General features: G+C 50.2%; 1 protein-coding gene across 7 annotated transcripts in view; it reads left to right on the top strand.

Annotated features, from left to right (window-relative positions):
* TRIO (trio Rho guanine nucleotide exchange factor) overlaps nt 1-18,728 on the top strand; it is a 3,522,386-nt gene that overhangs the window by 615,008 nt on the left and 2,888,650 nt on the right. The window lies entirely within an intron of this gene.

Raw genomic sequence — 18,728 nt, 5'->3', positions numbered from 1 at the left:
CTGTTTCAAAGAAGGCTGCATAGAGGTTGTGTAACTCTTATTTTTTCAGGGTTCTGCCACAAACGTTTGAGGGGTATGGAAACAACCCCACTTAAAGTATGTCAAGGCTTGAATCTGCTTTGGGTTGCCAAGCTGTAGATTTATAACCATTGTTTTGAAAAGGATTGCTAGAACGTTTACTTGAAGGCATGTGGTAAGGTCAGGCTTATGACTCATGACATATGGACCCATCATGCCATGTCACTGAATAGGAGAGTGGGCCTAGAGACTTGTGGTGGCATAGTCTGATGCCTGTATGAAGGTGTACTAATCCAAAACATCTGCTAAGCTCATTATCTTTGATATTGAAACGTATTATGATGAAGTTTATACAAATGATGACTATTTTGTGACAAAATAGATATCCTTCCTATCCTCTGGAATTGTTATTTAAATGGCACCTATTTAGATATAAGCTCAAAGCTGTGTCAAGTAGACCTTCTTCCTTCAACTGTGTAATCGCCTACATTTTTCAGAAAATATCTCAATTTTCAAGGATCTGAGGTAAATAAAAAAAAAATTAAAACTCAAATGTTTTTGGAAAAGTTGTGCGTCTCTTTCTTCAACTCCAGACTGAGGGACGGTCAAAGTAATACAGCCAATATGAACCTCAGCACATTTTGAAGCTGATGTGGAATGTTATAGTACCAAAAAAGTTTACTTTGAAGCAATAAACGCAGATACCCTTTGAAGCTGATCTCTGGTCTGCTTCTAAATATTTAACTTTTATTGTACAGGCATTGTTAAACAGATAGGTCATAGGAGATCACTTTTACAAACTAACTTTTATATATATTGGTCTTCGTGTTTAGATGGTCCAATTCCATGTAGAAGTCTGTCTGCAGTACATTGGAACAATCCAATATTGTTCCAAGATAAATAATGGGTGAGGTTAAGTATAAAATGTTCAGTAATCACAACTTAATGTTTCCTTTTAATATGGGATAATTCGATAAGATATTGTTTAGTTTCAACTCAGAAGAATGTGTAGTTTCAGTGATCACTATCTCAAATATAAGTGAATTTCCAGGTAATGTTGGCACTTCTGACTCTTAAGCGATCCTTTCACTTTTTAAATTCTCATTAAATAGAAAAATGTTCAACCTTCATATGGCGTGATGTCAAGTTCATAGAGCCTGATCACATGTCCTGTTCCTCAGTGACCCCGTTCATATTCAGCTTTTCCAGTAGTATTGCTAAGAACAGGACTTGTGCAAATTAGTCAGAATTACCATTGGTTCTATATTTATTGTTTCTTGCACTTTATTATTGCAGCCACATCATTTGTTATGCCCATATTGTGTGAGCATGTGTGCACTGCTGTATCCCAGCAGTCTGATCTGATTAGGCAGTAACATACTGGGTATAAAAATGTCATACACAAAACTCTATTTTTTCAGATTCCCGATCATTGAGGACTTCCTAAAGGGTATTAAGGTGGTTTTACCCCCATTAGCCAATGTTCCCCTTTGTGTTGAGGATACTTCTGTCATAGTTTACGGTTCCTCCATTTGAGGCAATCCCCAGGACTGCTTTGCAAATCTCATGGAAACTGACTGTCTTCAAATACATTACTTCAGCATGCAGTGTTAATAAATGCAAGCCTATAAGGAGAAATCCTTCTACTTTGTGAGAATCCCATGTACCCATATGATAATTTGAAAACTGTATATTGATGAACCTTTTCTTATATGGAATGGATTTGTTGTTGAATAAGCAATTTCAGTAATCACTTACATTTCACATAGAGTTTCGAACAATGTACTATAAATGATCTAGTCTTTACCATCAAGAAGATTGGTAGTCCCTTCTGTACTACTTTATTTAGTTCCAGGTACCCACACCCACAATTCATGGGCAACACACTATTGATCTGGACCATGGATATTGGTTTATGCTTTTCCTCCTTTTCCTCTGATAACATAAGTTGTGAAGAAAATAAGGCAGGTGTCAATGGCCTTTATTTTAGAAGCACCAACTTGGGGTGATTTAACCTCAGTATTTGATATAACTCAAGATGTCTGTACATGCACATGGAACATTACAGCTGCGGCCATATCTCCTCACTCAACCTCAATGTCATCTCAGACATCAGACCTCAGGCATTTGATTCTAGCACCCTGGCTCCTGTGGTCTTAGAATCTGGTTTCTTAAAACTTCCATAGGAGTGCATGTAAATCCTGCGCGCGAGGCCCACCATGCGTGTCTACTACAATGCAAAGTGGAAAACATTTGTTAACTATTGCATTAGTAAACAAGTAGATCCTCTAAAAAACACTTTTAATATCACTTGTTATTTCCTGCATTTACTGAAAGCAGTTTTGCATACACTTCCCATCTGTCTACACTGGGCTGCAGTGGGAAACTACATGTAGAACAAGCAACATTTGTCTCTTTTTAAGGTGCCTGTTACTGAGGCTATCATGCAAGGTTTTAAAAGGGGGATTCTGCCAAGGGCGCCTCCAGACCCAGCTTGGGCTCTAAATGTAGTTCTCAAAAGACTAATGGGGCCTGCCTTTGAATCCTCTGACCTTTTGCAACATTAATTTCTTGTTGCTATCTCATCTCTTAGTAGAATGAGCGACCTGCAAGCCTTAACTATAAAGGAACCATTATTTCAAGTTCAAAGAGAAAGGGTGGTTTTGAGAAAAAAACTCAAAATTCCTACCCAAGATGGTTTTTACGTCGACCAGATTGTCAAATTGCCCATCTTCTTCCCAGACACTGACCGAAAGGGTGCTACACATCCTAGATGTCAAGAAGGCATATTCTGTTTCTAAGTCTGTTTGCAACAAATCTGATTTCCAAAGCAGGTATTGCTTGGTGAATAGTTCAGTGTATACAGATATGTATGCTAAGGCTAAGTGCTTGTTAGACATGCTTCCTAAAGGCAGTTTATGTGGCCTTTTTGAGTAACCTTCATCTAAGCAGGCACTTGTAAAGCTGTAACTTGGTCAACACCACACATGTTCTCATGCATGTCAGCAGGCTTTAAACACAGGGTTAAATACACTGTTGTAATAATCTGCGTTTTCTGCTTACTAGCCTCCACTTACAGGAGGAATTGCTCTACAACCTATGAAGAGCATATATATCTACATCTACATATGCTATGAACAGAAGTTGTTACTTGCTCTGTAATCATCTGTTCATAGCTTGTAGTGCCGTATACTCACATGCGCCCACCTTGCTTTCCAGAATTGATCTATGGCTTCAGATTATTTTTTTTACTTTTCAATGCACTAAATGCACAGTACTTGTTTTCTGCCTTATGTCACTCCACTACCTAGACATAACTACCCACTGGAGAAAAACAATATGAGGTGTAGTGTTTGTCCTGGTGTATTGCGGGATGAGGGTGTAGTTGCAGGAGTCTTGTGATTCTAAAAATCTTTGCAGAAAAACAATGTACAAACATCTGCACTCAATACTAAATGGCAGGAGTATGCAAAGCATGTGAATCTACCATACTACAGACTACAATCAGAAGTGTTATTCCACAGATCCTCAGATTCCTCTTAGTCACTGGAAATATACATTTTAATATTGTACACTGTTGATCACTGTGCCTGAGGTCGGTGACCTACATTCATAGCAAATCTGAAAACTGAAACCTGTGTCTGCTGGAAACAAGTCCATCTGCTATTAAGGTGGGTTGGACTATGTCAGCTTGCAATACAAAAGCAATCAAAGGTCTTTAGGGAATAGATCCTAGTGTTACTGTAAACCTATTCCTGGGCATTATCTTTTTAGGCTGAGGAATGTCACATGAGGCTTAGTTAAATTACTTAATACCTCGAGGTCCTTCATACAAATAAAATAAATTGAAATAATCTCCTAAAGCTCTTTAGATGTTCTAGACAGAAGACAGCATCATCTGCAGAAAGGACTGAAATATACTTCCTGTCGAGCCTGGGCGTCCTGTTTGGTCCTTACAACATGTGGTCAAGATCGTTACATGGGGAGGCTTTGCCTAGGAAGATTGCTGACAGGATGTGCTCATAGGGAGCTCTTTCACCCCACCAAAGTAATCCTACATTAATCCTGCCTAATTCTGCCCAGGTCGGGCTGCCCTGCACATGGATCCTGATTTTGACAGTGTGAGGGCTGCGAAGCAGAGGGAATTGTTCAGCCCGACCCTTGCACTGCTGCTATAGGCGCCTGCTGACTGTTGGGCCTGCCAGTGGTGCCTGGAGTGTGGCTGGCAGCCTGCGCTCTCACTGCAGCCGCTGGGTTTGTTGGCCCCAGGGTTCTTGCTGGAGGTGCTGCTCGGCATTGAGGGGCACAATCGTCGGCCTTCCCCACTCCCTGCTGATTCCTTGGGGACATTAAGGCACTCAGCTCCTGACTCAGGTGGCTCTTGGATCCGTGGAGTGTGAGAGGAGTGTGTGGCCTACAGGGCTCTGCCCGGCTAGGTGGGGGCCCATTATCGAGCGTCTTGAGAGGCCAGTTGTGTAGTGTCACCTGTGATTGTACTAGTGCCTTGGCTCAGTCAGAGCAGGCCCCGCGAGGGCTGACTGACTGTGGGATGGCCTTCCCTAACCTGGACCACTGAGACTACTGGTGGCCACCTGCCATCAATGCCTGTGAATTGCTGGGCCTATTTGTGGAACCTGAGTGGCTTGCGACTGCAACCTGACTACGGCCGATCGACTTGTATACCCCCGGATGCTTACAGGAGTTGCCTTTCGGCATTGAGAAGTGCAGGCAACATCGCAATCCACTCCTGCAGCATCACAATCCACTCCTGCAGCATCACCGGGGGCCCTGCAACACCCGTCGGGTTCCTGGACGTGCAGAGCACCTGAGGAGTGTGCAGTCTGTGGGGCTCTGCCTGGCTCGATGGGGCTCATCATCGGACTCCCGGAGTTGCTGGTAGGCCTACATCCACATGGAGATTTCATTGGGCCAAGGCTTAGGTTGGAGCGGGCCCCTCGATGGCTGATGTACTGTGTGGTGAGCTCACTTCTCTTGAACTGCTGAGATCATTGGTGGTTGAATGGGGCACTCGCTTGTTGCCAGCATGGGCCCAGCCTTCTCTGGACTGGTAGTCGAAGGAACACTTAATTGAATCGGCAGCAAGGGACTGGCTGGTATGTCTCTCCTCACTTGGACACCAGGTGCAAGCATGCTCGGGGTGCATCAGGGGAGCCACACCCGTAGAGTTTAGGGGTGTATTTGGCCAGATCGCTCTGTCCCCCCGTAGCAGCTCCTGCTGCTGGGTGGCCCGACGACTGGGGGCCTGAGTGCCACTGGGCCCCACCGCCTTTTGCTCCTGGAGGCGTTAACACACTTCCCTGCGTCTAGCTCCGGGCCTGCAGCGCTGGTGGTGCAGCCCCTTGTGGGGGTCTCCTCAGGGCCAATTCAAGGGCTTGCTTGTTAGGGTCTTTAAATTAGCTGGTGCTTTGCTCTACAGCTTGCCCACACACCTTGGGGAGCCTGTTATTACCACAGAGTCTTCTTCGCAGCATTCGGAGTGCAGCTTCTCGATCACTTGAATTATCATGGCCGCATCAGCCCGCATGCATCGGGAAGGACAGGCCTCAGCACTAGGCCCAGAGCAACACCATTACACAGCATAGTACTTTCTGCCAGCCACCGCACAGGTTTGCGCGGCATGAGTGGGCATCCTCGGTGGAGGAGTCCCCGGAGAGAGGTGCGTAGCTGTCCAGAGCGGTGCTACTGGCTTCCATACAGGGATCCAGAGAGGCTCTGGAGGGACAAATTGAGGGTGTATCTCTATAGGTAATCTATCCAGGTAAACCTCCTACTTGTGTAAACTATGCAAAGTGGCTGATAAGGTGGACACTGCAGAGTCCAATATTACTACCAGGCAAGCGGAGGTGTGACAACTAAAACATCAGGTATCACAAATGTGGGTGCTCACAAATTTACTAGAACATCGCACTGAGGATGCCGAAGGACGCTCAACCCAAAACAACATGAGGCTCCAGGGATTCCTGGAACGCGCGGAGGGTCAGTTGGTGGATACCTTCCTATAGGACTGGGTAGGGAACGCTCTGTATCCTAGGGGCCTTTCAGATTACTTTGCGGTAGAAAGGGCACACCGGGCACTGACTCCTTTCTCGCGGCCGGGGTCCTCACAGAGGGCCCTTATTGCCAGGACCATGAACTACTGTGATAGGGATGTCATTCTCAGGGCCGCAAGGAAACGTTCTGTCCCGCAGTTCGAGAATCGCAGCATCACTACATACACTCATAAAGTGCAGGAGTGCCGCAAGTCATTCATTGCAGTAAAAAACAAGCTCTGCAAAGTTAATCCCAAATATATGTTGGTACATTCTGCAGATCACCGGGGTCTGGCTAAACACCTGGAGGAGATGCGATCCTGATTGGACTTGTCTCCCCAACTTTCTACATGTACCCTGAGTGCTGTGGACCCCTTCCATAATTGTACCGGGGGTGGAAGCTCAGGTGGTCTTCCACGGGTGGATAGGCCGTCCAATGGGAATTGCAGGGAACTGGCCGCATTGTTCTCCATGAAGACGGCACGATAGACACTGTCATGGAAGATCTGTCTCTGGTGCCTGAGACTTTGATCACTGTGATCCCTGCTGAAGGGATTGCACTTGTCTGCCCCCTGTAGACCTCTGATGGGGTGCCAGAAACTGAGACACCCTGGTGTGGGGGGGTGTTTTCATAGACTTCGCAACTTCACTTGTTTTCATTTCTTGTCTGAATGTTGATTTGGTTGATTGCAATCTCTGTCTTGGATTAGTTGTATCCCCCTATTTGGTCCGTTGTTGGCTTGAGAGATGGGACTGGATTCAAGACTGCCTCTAGAGTCATCCCGGGAGCGGGAGGCATGCTGGTGCTTAAAGGGATGGATAGGCTTGCATTCTTCTGATTTTGCCTACCTGACTTGGGTGGGGGGAGTTCTTTGGGGGTAGTGATTCTATCCCTCTCTTTTTAACTATAATTTCCTCTTTGTTCTCGTCTGTCCTCTCTTCTTCTTTTAGGAGTGACACTAGTTGGTGTTGGTTGGGGATTTGGGGTGTAGTAGTGTAAATCCTGACACTTTGTTCTGATTAGACAAGTAAGCACCTGTTGTTTTGTTATGCCTCTCCGGGATTGGGGGGTGTTCAGAAATGTTTTTGAGAGTTGATTTGTTGGTTTATGCCACTAACTTGGAGGGAAGTGGGAGCTGCATGATTCATGTTCACACTTTGCAGATGGCTGGTCCTGATGTCTGTAAATTGATATCCTGGAACATGAGGGGTTTGGGTACTTAAACTAAGAGATAAAGGGTAGTATCCTTCCTGCGTCGGAATGCAATGTAGATCCTATGCCTACAGGAATCTCATCTTTAGGACTCAAGAGACCACCAAACTGGGCAAGCGATGGAGGGGGGCAACTGTGCATCTCTAATTATTGAACATATGCCAGAGGGATACTTATCTAGATAGTGGTGGTCATTACAACCCTGGCGGACGGTGTTAAAGCGGCAGTAAGACCGCCAACAGGCCAGCGGTAAAAAATGTGCAATTACGACCGTGGCGGAAACCGCTAACAAAGACAGCCACTTTAACACTCCGTCCGCCATGGCGGTACAAACAAACAGCGCGGCGGTCACCGCCAACAGACAGGCGGGAGACAATGTACCACCCACACTATTACAACCCACCAGTCTGCCACCTTTTCCGGGGCGGATTCACAGCAGAAACAGGAATTCCGAAGGGAAAACGCTCACCTCTACACACCCCACGAGGAACGAGGACACCATGGACCCGGAACTCCAAATTCTCCCTGCGATAGTCTTCCTGCTCCTCTACTAGGAGCACGAACACCTGCGGCGAAGACCACTGTACTGCACCTACAACACAGGGGAGGGGGGAGGGAAAAAACAGGGACACACATGCAACACCCCACCCACTACAACACACACACTAATGCATATTGATACATCACAGTTACACCCCCAAACCCCCCCCCCCCAGAAGAATGCAAAGACAATAGAAAACAAGTGTAACCATTAAAATCAAGGCAAAAAAAAATATATATATATACACCATTTACAAAATATATACCAAGCATAGTAGTCCTGGTAGTGCTCCAATTAAGTCCGTGGACCACTGGGCCCACACGTTATGGGCGAGGCCCACACAAGATCCCCGACCATGATGGAGAGAACACTGCAGGGGCTTCAGAGAGCAACAAAACAGGCACCTCAGGGGGAGGGGAAGGGGGGGCACCTCAGCCACTTGAGTGCACGACGCCAAATCCACGAGGGGGGCCCCATGCCCACTGTACAATCCTGGGGAGTGCAAAGCCACAGTCTCTCAAGTCTCTACAGTGGGTGGCTTGCCCACTGTTCCATCCTGGGGAGTGCAGAGCCACGGACTCAAGTCTCACAAGTGGGTGGATTGGCCACTGTTCCATCCCGGGGAGTGCAAAGCCACAGTCTCTCAAGTCTATACAGTGGGTGGTTTGCCCACTGTTCCATCCTGGGGAGTGCAAAGCCACAGTCTCAAGTGGATAACAGTCTCCACTGGTTCTGGAGGGGGCATGGTGCCCAGAATGCTTCATTCTGCCCGTGACGAACTCAGTAGCATCAGTGCCCTTGGCGCTCATGGGCCAGCGGTGCATGAGACGGCGGTGCCCTGTTCAGCGGTGCTTGTGGCGGCGGTGCCCTGTTCAGCGGTGCTTGAGACGGCGGTCTCCATTGCAGTGACTCAACTGCTGGCGGACCTTCATGGCCCAGCGGGGCTTTTGCTGGCGGTCCTTCATGGTCCAGCAGGGCTTTTGCTGCGGTCCTTCATGGCCCAGCGGGGCTTTTGCTGGCGGTCCTTCATGGCCCAGCGGGGCTTTTGCTGGCGGTCCTTCATGGCCCAGCGGGGCTTTTGCTGGCGGTCCTTCATGGCCCAGTGGGGCTTTTGCTGGCGGTCCTTCATGGCCCAGTGGGGCTTTTGCTGGTGGTCCTTCATGGCCCAGCAGGGCTTTTGCTGGCGGTCCTTCATGGCCCAGCGGGGCTTGTGCTGGCAGTGGCCTCCTGGGCAGCTGGTGTTGGCGGTGGCCTCCTGGGCAGCTGGGCTGGTGCTGGCGGTGGCCTCCTGGGCAGCTGGGCTGGTGCTGGCGGTGGCCTCCTGGGCAGCTGCGCTGGTGCTGGCGGTGGCCTCCTGGGTAGCTGGGAAGATGGCGGTCTTCTCCGCTGTGCTGCTCTTCCCAGACTTGCTGACCTTCTTGTGCCCCTTCCCTACCTTGTCGCAGCTGACTCCACATTCCCACCTGTACCCCTGGGAGCGGCTTTTGGTGGCTGGAAACTTCCCCCTCTCCCGCCGTGCACTGGCCAACTTCTGATGCTTCACAGGTGGGGGACTGTCTGTGCTGTGGCTCCGTGCCACACTGACTGCCCTGGTGGCTGGTGCACTCCAGATTCCGGTGACTACAGGCACCACTGGTCCCGGAGATGTTGTGGCTGAGGTGCTAGTTTGGGACTTAGGAGACGGACAGGGTGGGGGAGGTGTGAGAAAGAGATCAAGGTTGGACAGGAAAAGTTTTTGGGACACACTGGGACGGGTAGCTGGAGATGGTTTGGGAGTGGAGGAAGAGGTTGTGGTTGTAGGAGGTGTTTGTTTGCTGACTTTGGGTGAAGGTGCATGCGCTGGAGGCTGTCGTGAGGTGGATGGCTGTTGGGTGGGTGTGTGCCTGCGTTTGTGTATCTTCGGAGGGGGCGTCACTGACACACTGGGAGAGGACACGGGACGTGTGAATGGTAGTGGGGGTGGTGACTGCACGTGAGCGGGGTGTGGTGGTGGGTGTGCTGGAGAGGGACGTAGTGGCTGTAGAGGTAGTGCATGCAGGTGTGAGTGTAGATGAGACAGGGAGGGAGACGAGGAGGAGGGGGACACAGTGGAGGCAGTGGAGGGTCATGGTGCGAAGGGCACCTCTCCCACATTGGAAGGCCATCCCCAGCTGAGCCTCCGCCGTCTTCTTGCTCCAGTGGCGAATGTCTTCCCATCTTTTCCGGCAGTGGGTGCTCCGTCTGAGGTAGACGCCCAGGGTCCGGATGTCCTTGGCGATGGCACGCCAAATATCTTTTTTCTGGTGGACGCTGACCTACATGATTTGTACAGGGGGAAGAGAAAGTTAATACCAACTGCACCGTAAGTCATTGGCCCCCATCCCTACCCTTGCCATGTGGCACATGCACTCACCGTCGTTTCATGCATGCCGCACTCTCCCCCCTACCTTCTTACATCCACCCCTCTCCACACAGGCATAGCCCATACATCATGCTACCAGTATACTTACCTGTTGTTCGGGAGGACCGTCGAGTAGCGTGTACTGGGGGAGGACCCCGTCCACGAGTTTCTCCAGCTCCTCCAATGTGAAGGCAGGGGCCCTTTCCCCAGACACTCGAGCCATTGTCTCCTCCAGACCGAGGTCACTGCAGCACTTGCAGTGTATCTCCTCTCCTGTCGAAGATCAGGTATCGAGTGATTGAACAGATAGAAAATGGCAGTCACGTCCGCGGCGGTGCGTACAGTTACGGCCGGCGTACATCGTCATTGGCTCCTGGGACCCATAGGGTCCAATGGCAACCAATGCAGCATTGCACCGCGGTCTTCGACCGCCTACTGCGACGGTGTACAACGCCAGCGTAGTTACCTCACATCCCATTGTCCCACTTTAGAGGTCAGGCAGCCGCCATTTCAGGGGCCCGCATGGCTTCAGTTTCAACTGCGTCACACATACCTAGGCCTAGACTCAACACACATGCAGGCCACTTTTTGATTATGAATGGTGTTCTGTGTAAGCTGTGGGTACGTACCTCTGAGTTGTTTGACTCTGTGCTCGCTGTTGTCCTTCATAGGCACCGTCCGCTGCGACATGTGAGGAGATGGCGGCATCCTCCAGTGTACTGACCGTTGGTGGACCTGTCAACAATGGAGGAAAGACATGTCATAATCACAAACAGGCTTGACCGTGCCACAATCCAGGAACTGTGTACCCAGTTGGAGCCAGACCTGATGTCAGCTATCTGCCATCCCACAGGAATCGCCCCTCAAGTGCAGGTGCTGTCAGTGCTCCATTTCCCTGCAAGTGGGTCATTTCAAACAACAGTGGCCATAGCATCAGGGATGTCCCAGCCTATGTTTTCCAACGTATTGTCCAGAGTGTTGTCTGCCCTGCTGAAACACATGCGGAGCTACATCGTTTTCCCTCAGGTGGAGGATTTGCCTACAGTGAAAGGTGATTTCTATGCCCTGGGACATATCCCCAACATCATAGGTGCCATTGATGGGACACATGTGGCTTTGGTACCCCCCACAGGAGTGAACAGGTGTACAGAAACCGGAAGAGTTATCATTCGATGAATGTACAGATGGTATGTTTGGCAGACCAGTACATCTCCCATGTGAATGCCATGTTCCCTGGCTCAGTGCATGACGCTTACATCCTGCAGAATAGCAGCATCCCTTATGTGATGGGTCAGCTCCAGAGGCACCATGTGTGGCTATTAGGTGAGCACCTGGAAGCTAGTCAGAGGGAATGGTTGTCTGGGTCTGGGGATATCCCTCCAGGTTAGTGTGTATCTAACAGTTGTCCCTCACCATTTGCAGGTGATTCTGGTTACCCCAACCTGTCATGGCTACTGACCCCAGTGAGGAATCCCAGGACAAGGGCAGAGGAACGCTACAATGAGGCACATGGGCGAACTAGGAGGGTGATCGAGTAGACTTTCGGCCTCCTGAAGGCCAGGTTCAGGTGCCTCCAAATGACAGGTGGTTCCCTATTCTACTCACCAAAGAAGGTGTGCCAGATCATCGTGGCCTGCTGTATGCTTCACAACTTGGCTTTGCGACGACAGGTGCCTTTTCTGCAGGAGGATGGTCCAGATGGCGGCGGTGTTGCAGCTGTGGAGCCTGTGGACAGTGAGGACGAGGAAGCAGAGGAAGAAGACATGGACAACAGAGACTCAGTGATCCAGCAATATTTCCAGTGAGACACAGGTAAGAAGACAAACCTGCCTACTACATGTACTTAAACACTACTACCTCTCTACTGTCTGTCGTTTTCACCCAGTGTATGGTCACTGAGTTGTCACTTTCCCTTACGATTTAACAGATGTGGGTCCCACTGTGTGACATCTGCTTTGATTCCTCATGGACTAGAGCTGTGTGACATAGGTATGTTGCTATTACCAATGAAAAAGCTTTTTGCCACAGTTATTGCTAATACAGTATTCCGAAATCACAGACAGACTCCAGATTGTTTTGTGCTTTAAGGATGTTTATTTTAGTGCTCAATATTGGAGGGGGTTGTAAAATGGTGAGGGGTGATGGCGGAGGAATGTCCATGGCAGAGTCCAATCTATTAGTCTCACAGGTGCATTGCCCAAATGGGCATAGGAAGTGGAGCTGGGGCACTTTAAGGATGGACAGGGTGACAAAGTGGGATCGTAGGATGACAATCAGGGTGGCCTCATTTCTTGGCGGGGGTCTTGGCATCGTTCTCTGTCTTGTTCCTAGATCTCAGGGACCGTTTGCGAGGTGGTTCTCCCTCTGTTTGCTAGTGTGGTGGTCCTGTGGCGGTGCCTCCTGTCCACTAGCGCCGGCGGTGGGCAGTTCATCGTCCAGGCTAGTGTCAGGGGCCCCTTGTAGTGCCACTGTGTCCCTCCTGGTGTTGAGTATTTCCTTCAGCACCCCTACGATGGTGCCCAGGGTGGAATTGATGGTTCTGAGTTCCTCCCTGAAGCCCATATACTGTTCCTCCTGCAGGCGCTGGGTCTCCTGAAACTTGGCCAGTACCGTTGCCATAGTCTCCTGGGAGTGGTGGTAGGCTCCCATGATGGAGGAGAGGGCCTCGTGGAGAGTGAGTTCCCTGGGCCTGTCCGCCTCCTGTCGCACAGCAGCCCTCCCAGTTCCCCTGTGTTCCTGGGCCTCCGTCCCCTGGACTGTGCGCCCACTACCACTGCCCCCAGGACCCTGTTGTTATTGGGGTGGTGGGTTAGCCTGGGTTCCCTGTAGTGGTGGACACACTGCTGATTGACGTGTCCTGGGGAAGGAGGTATGGGCCCGCTGGGTGGGTGCTGTGCTGGTGTTTCCCGAGGGGGGGAGCTCTATAGTGGCCTGTGACTGGGTGTGGGGAACCGACTGTCCCGAGGTCCCCGATGGGCTTGGCTGGTCATCTAGATCCAGTTGGACAGAGGTGCTGTCATCACTGTGGGCCTCTTCTGTTGGTGGTGTGGACATGTGTGGACCCTCCTGTCCGGTGACTTTGGGTAGGTGTCCTGCAGGGGTATAAAAGCATGATTATTGCATCTGTGTGTGTCAAGGTGTGCAGTGGGTGGGTGACCGTGTACCCCAGTGCTAGCATTCCTGTGTGGGACCTTGTGTTATGATGGTTTAGGGGGGTGTATGGGTATGTGCAGTGGGCATGCTTTAGTGATGGGTGTCCATGCTTTGTTGTTGCATGCAAGGCTTGGTGTTAGGATGGGTGGTGTGTGATGTTGGGACATTTGTGAGGAGTTAGAGTGATGGGGTTGAGGGTGGCATGCAGGTAGGGGGGAGGATGTAATAGTTAAGATTTGACTTACCAGAGTCCATTCCTCCACCTACTCCTGCGAGGCCCTCAGGATGCAGAATCGCCAAGACCTGCTCATCCCATTTTATTAGTTGTGGGGGAGGAGGTGGGGGTCCACTGCTAGTCCGCTGAACCGCCAGGTGGTGTCCGGAGACCACGGAATGCACCTTCCCCCGTATGTCGTTCCACTTCTTCCTGATGTCCTCCCGATTTCTTGGGTGCTGTCCCACTGCGTTTACCCTGTCCACTATTCTTCGCCATAGCTCCATCTTCCTTGCAATTGAGGTGTGCTGCACCTGTGCTCCGAATAGCTGTGGGTCTACCCAGATGATTTCCTCCACCATGACCCTGAGCTCCTCCTCCGAGAACCTGGAGTGTCTTTGCCGCGTAATGGGGTGGTGTAGGTGGTGTGTGGGGTGATACGTGTGCTGATATGTAGTGGTGTGTTGTGTGAGGTGCGTGGAAGTTATGTGGGTGATGGTGTTGTGTGCCTGTGGATGCTAGTGTTGTTGATGGTGGTATCTCTCTCTAGCTTTAGTTAGTGATTTGTGGTCGTAAGGGTTTGTGGGTGATGTGGGTGTGTGTTTTATATTGAGTGTGTGCGAGTGGTGTGTGTATGTCTATCAGGTGTGTGTATTTCGAATTGTCCAATGTGGCTGTGTTTTGAAGATGTGTGTGTATTTTGAGCGCGGCGATGTGTACCGCCAATGGAATACCGCGGTTGAGACCACCGCGTGGATTCGTGGGTCGTGATAGTGTGGGTGTATTTCTGTTGCCTTGACGGTGGAGGTTTTGTTTTCGCCAGTTTATCACTGACGTTTGGTGTGGGGGACTTGTGTAGGTGTCTGAATTTTGGCAGATTCCGTACTGTGGGTCATAATAGCTGTGGTGGGATTCCACGGCTGCGGCGGTGTGTTGGCGGTCTTCTGCACGGCGGTAAGCGGCTTTTACCGCCAATGTTGTAGTGAGGGCCAGTGTCTGAAATTTCTTTCGTACTGATATACATGGAGGCTGACATTGAGGGACACTTCTTATTGCTCCATGGGACACCGGATGAGATTGACATAATCATTATGAAATCCTAAGTGTCTAAGACAGAAGAGACACAATTTTTCCCCAAGATCCAGGAGGTGCTTAAGACTGCCGTAGAGGGATCTTTCCTCTGGGAAGTCAGTTTTAACTGCATCTTGGACTGTAGTTTTGACAGACACCCTCCTCGACTGATCACAAAACCCACTATGATGTGCTCCCTCTAAGAGGCAGTGGCTAATTTGGGTTTTTGCGATATTTGGAGTGCCACTAATCCCAGTGTGAAGGTATTCACTTGCTATTCCTCTATTCACAATCCACATAGTCCATTGAACTGCATATTGATTTCAGACTCTACGGAGGTGGGTCCGCTCTGTGGCCGACCTGCCTTGGTTTTTGGTTGTCCATGCCCGGTACTCTGTGAGGTTGGTTGGAGAAATACACCCTGCCTGTTCCTGGTTTGGAAACAAGCTCCCAAGGTTCTTCAGGATGTAGGGGTGTGGGAGACTCTTGTGGAGGCACTTTCAGACTACTTAAAACAGATTTGGTCCTCCACAATACATCGAGCAACTGAGTTGGAGGCGATAAAGGCGGTGTTGTGAAGACATTGTGTGGGGCTCTCTTGGGGGGGGGATGGTGGGGGTGGATAATGCAAGAGCCAGAGCTCCAGCAGGGGGAAACTGAACAGGCATGTGTGCAACAGCAGGCACAGGCTGACTCTCTCGGACCCCCAGCAGAGCTAGCTTCCTAGCATCACTTTGAGGAGGTGAGGTACCAGTTGAAAAAGTACACTCTTAGATTGTACCACCAGCTCCCCCACAGAGTGGGCGACACCTCAGGCCAGGTTTTGGCCTCGCTCCTTAGAAGGGAGACTCCTTGTTTGCCTGTGCTTCATCTCCAGGACCCAGTGGGTAAAGATGTACGCACTCAGAGGGGCATTGTTGAGATGTTTAGGACTTTCTGGAGGGCATTCAATGCAGCCCTCACCCTCCGGCCCAGGATTGCATTAACACGTTTTGAATCTCATGCCCCTGCCTCATTTGGAAGGTGCAGCGATCATGAACCTAGACGCTGATATCACCTTGAAAGAGGTTTGTGAAGTGCTCCTGCGGCACCCCCAAGGCAAGTCACTGGGTGATGACGGCATTCCAACAGAATTTTACCAGGTTTTTTTCTTCTTCCCTCACTCAACACATGCTGGAGGTGTTCCTGGAGGTGCACAGCAATGGTTTCCTACCTGTCTCTATGCAGGAATATTGTAACTCCATGATTCTTAAACCAGGGTCTGAGGGCTTGGATCCCTCTTCCTACAGACATTTGTCCATAATAAACATTGACACCAAAATACTTGGGAAAGCTGTCGCTCTCTGGCTGGGTCCCGTCATGCACCACTTGGTCCATGAGGATCAATGTGGATTAATTCCAGGTCACAATACCACTATGAATTTAAGGCGCCTGACCCATGTTTTAAATGAGGTGGACAATAGGGAGAACAAACTTCCAAATTATTTCTGTAGATAATGCGAAGGCATTTGACACAGTGGAATGGCCATACCTTAGGCAAATACTGAGTGCTTTGGGGACTGGCCTCTGTAAGGAAATGCCTCCTTGGCATGATTACCCCCTGACTTTTTGCCTTTGCTGATGCTAAGTTATGATTTGAAAGTGTGCTGGGACCCTGCTAACCAGGCCCCAGCACCAGTGTTCTTTCCCTAAACTGTACCTTTGTCTCCACAATTGGCACAACCCTGGCACCTAGGTAAGTCCCTTGTAACTGGTACCCTTGGTACCAAGGGCCCTGATGCCAAGGAAGGTCTCTAAGGGCTGGACCATGTCTTATGCCACCCTAGAGACCCCTCACTCAGCACATGCACACTGCTTCACAGCTTGTGTGTGCTGGTGGGGAGAAAATGACCAAGTCAACATGGCACTCCCCTCAAAGTGCCATGCCAACCTCACACTGCCTGTGGCATAGGTAAATCACCCCTCTAGCAGGCCTAAGGCAGGGTGCACTATACCACAGGTGAGGGCATTTGTGCATGAGCACTATGCCCCTATAGTGTCTAAGCAAAACCTTAGACATTGTAAGTGCAGGGTAGCCATAAGAGGATATGGTCTTGGAGTTTGTCAAACACGAACTCCACAGCACCATAATGGCTACACTGAAAACTGGGAGGTTTGGTATCGAACTTCTCAGCACAATAAATGCACACTGATGCCAGTGTGCAATTTATTGTAAAATACACCCAGAGGGCATCTTAGAGATGCCCCCTGAAAACATACCCGACTTCCAGTGTAGGCTGACTAGTTTTTGCCAGCCTGCCACACACCAGACATGTTGCTGGCCACATGGGGAGAGTGCCTTTGTCACTCTGTGGCCAGGAACAAAGCCTGTACTGGGTGTAGGTGGTTCTCACCTCCCCCTGCAGGAACTGTAACACCTGGAGGTGAGCCTCATAGGCTCACCCCCTTCGTTACAGTGCCACAGGGCATCCCAGCTAGTGGAGATGCCCGCCCCTCCGGCCACTGCCCACACTTTTTGGCGGCAAGGCTGGAGGAGATAATTAGGAAAACAAGGAGGAATCACCCACCAGTTAGGACAGCCCCTAAGGTGTCCTGAGCTGAGGTGACCCTTACTTTTAGAAATCCACCATCTTGTGGATGGAGGATTCCCCCAATAGGATTAGGAATGTGCCCCCCTCCCCACAGGGAGGAGGCACAAAGAGGGTGTAGCCACCATCCAGGACAGTAGCCATTGGCTACTGCCCTCCCAGACCTAAACACACCCCTAAATTCAGTATTTAGGAGCCCCCAGAACCTAGGAAACTAGATTCCTGCAACCTTAACAAGAAGAAGGACTGCTGACCTGAAGCCCTGCAGTGAAGACGGAGACGACAACTGCTTTGGCCCCAGTCCTACCAGCCTGTCTCCCCACTTCGAAGAAAACTGCAACAGCGATGCATCCAACAGGGACCAGCGACATCTGAAGCCTGAGGACTGCCCTTCAACCAAGGACTAAGAAACTCCAGGGAACAGCGACCCTGTTCAATCTGCAACTTTCTTGCAACAAAGAAATGACTTTGAAGACTTCACGTTTCCCGCCGGAAGCGTGAGACTTTCCACTCTGCACTCAACGCCCCCGGCTCGACCTGCGGAAAACCAACACTACAGGGAGGACTCCCTGGCGACTGCGAGCCTGTGAGTAGCCAGAGGCGACCCCCCTGAGCCCCGACAGCGACGCCTGCAGAGGAAATCCAGAGGCTCCCCCTGACCGCGACTGCCTGTAACAAGGGACCCGACGCCTGGAACCAACACTGCACCCGCAGCCCCCAGGACCTGAAGGAACCGAACTCCAGTGCAGGAGCAACCCCCAGGCGGCCCTCTGCCTAGCCCAGGTGGTGACTACCCCTAGGAGCCCCCCCTGTGCCTGCCTGCATCATTGAAGAGACCCTTGGGTCTCCCCAATGCTTTCTATACAAAACATGACACCTGTTTGCACTCTGCACCCGACCGCCCTTGTGCCGCTGAGGGTGTACTTTCTGTGCCTGCTTGTGTCCCCTCCGGTGCCCTACAGAACCCCCCTGGTCTGCACCACGAGGACGGGGTACTTACCTGCTGGCAGACTGAAACCGGGGCACCCCTGTTCTCCATTGAAGCCTATGTGTTTTGGGCACCTCTTTGACCTCTGCACCTGGCTGGCCCTGAGCTGCTGGTGTGGTAACTTTGGGGTTGCCTTGAACCCCCAACAGTGGGCTACCTTGGACCCAACTTTGAACCCTGTAAGTGTTTTACTTACCTGTGAACTTAACATTTACTAACCTCCCCCAGGAACTGTTGATTTTTGCAGTGTGTCCACTTTTAAAATAGCTTATTTCCATTTATGTCAAAACTGTACATGATAGTGATTATTCAAAGTTCCTAGAATACCCGAGTGAAATACCTTTCATTTGAAGTATTACTTGTAAATCTTGAACCTGTGGTTCTTAAAATAAACTAAGAAAATATATTTTTCTATATATAAACCTATTGGCCTGGAGGAAGTCTGAGTGTGTGTTCCTCACTTATTGCCTGTGTTTGTACAACAAATGCTTAACACTACCCTCTGATAAGCC

The sequence above is a fragment of the Pleurodeles waltl genome, chromosome 2_2 (assembly GCF_031143425.1).
Source record: "Pleurodeles waltl isolate 20211129_DDA chromosome 2_2, aPleWal1.hap1.20221129, whole genome shotgun sequence".
NCBI classification, from domain to species: domain Eukaryota; kingdom Metazoa; phylum Chordata; class Amphibia; order Caudata; family Salamandridae; genus Pleurodeles; species Pleurodeles waltl.
This window is presented reverse-complemented; position numbering and strand designations above follow the sequence as displayed.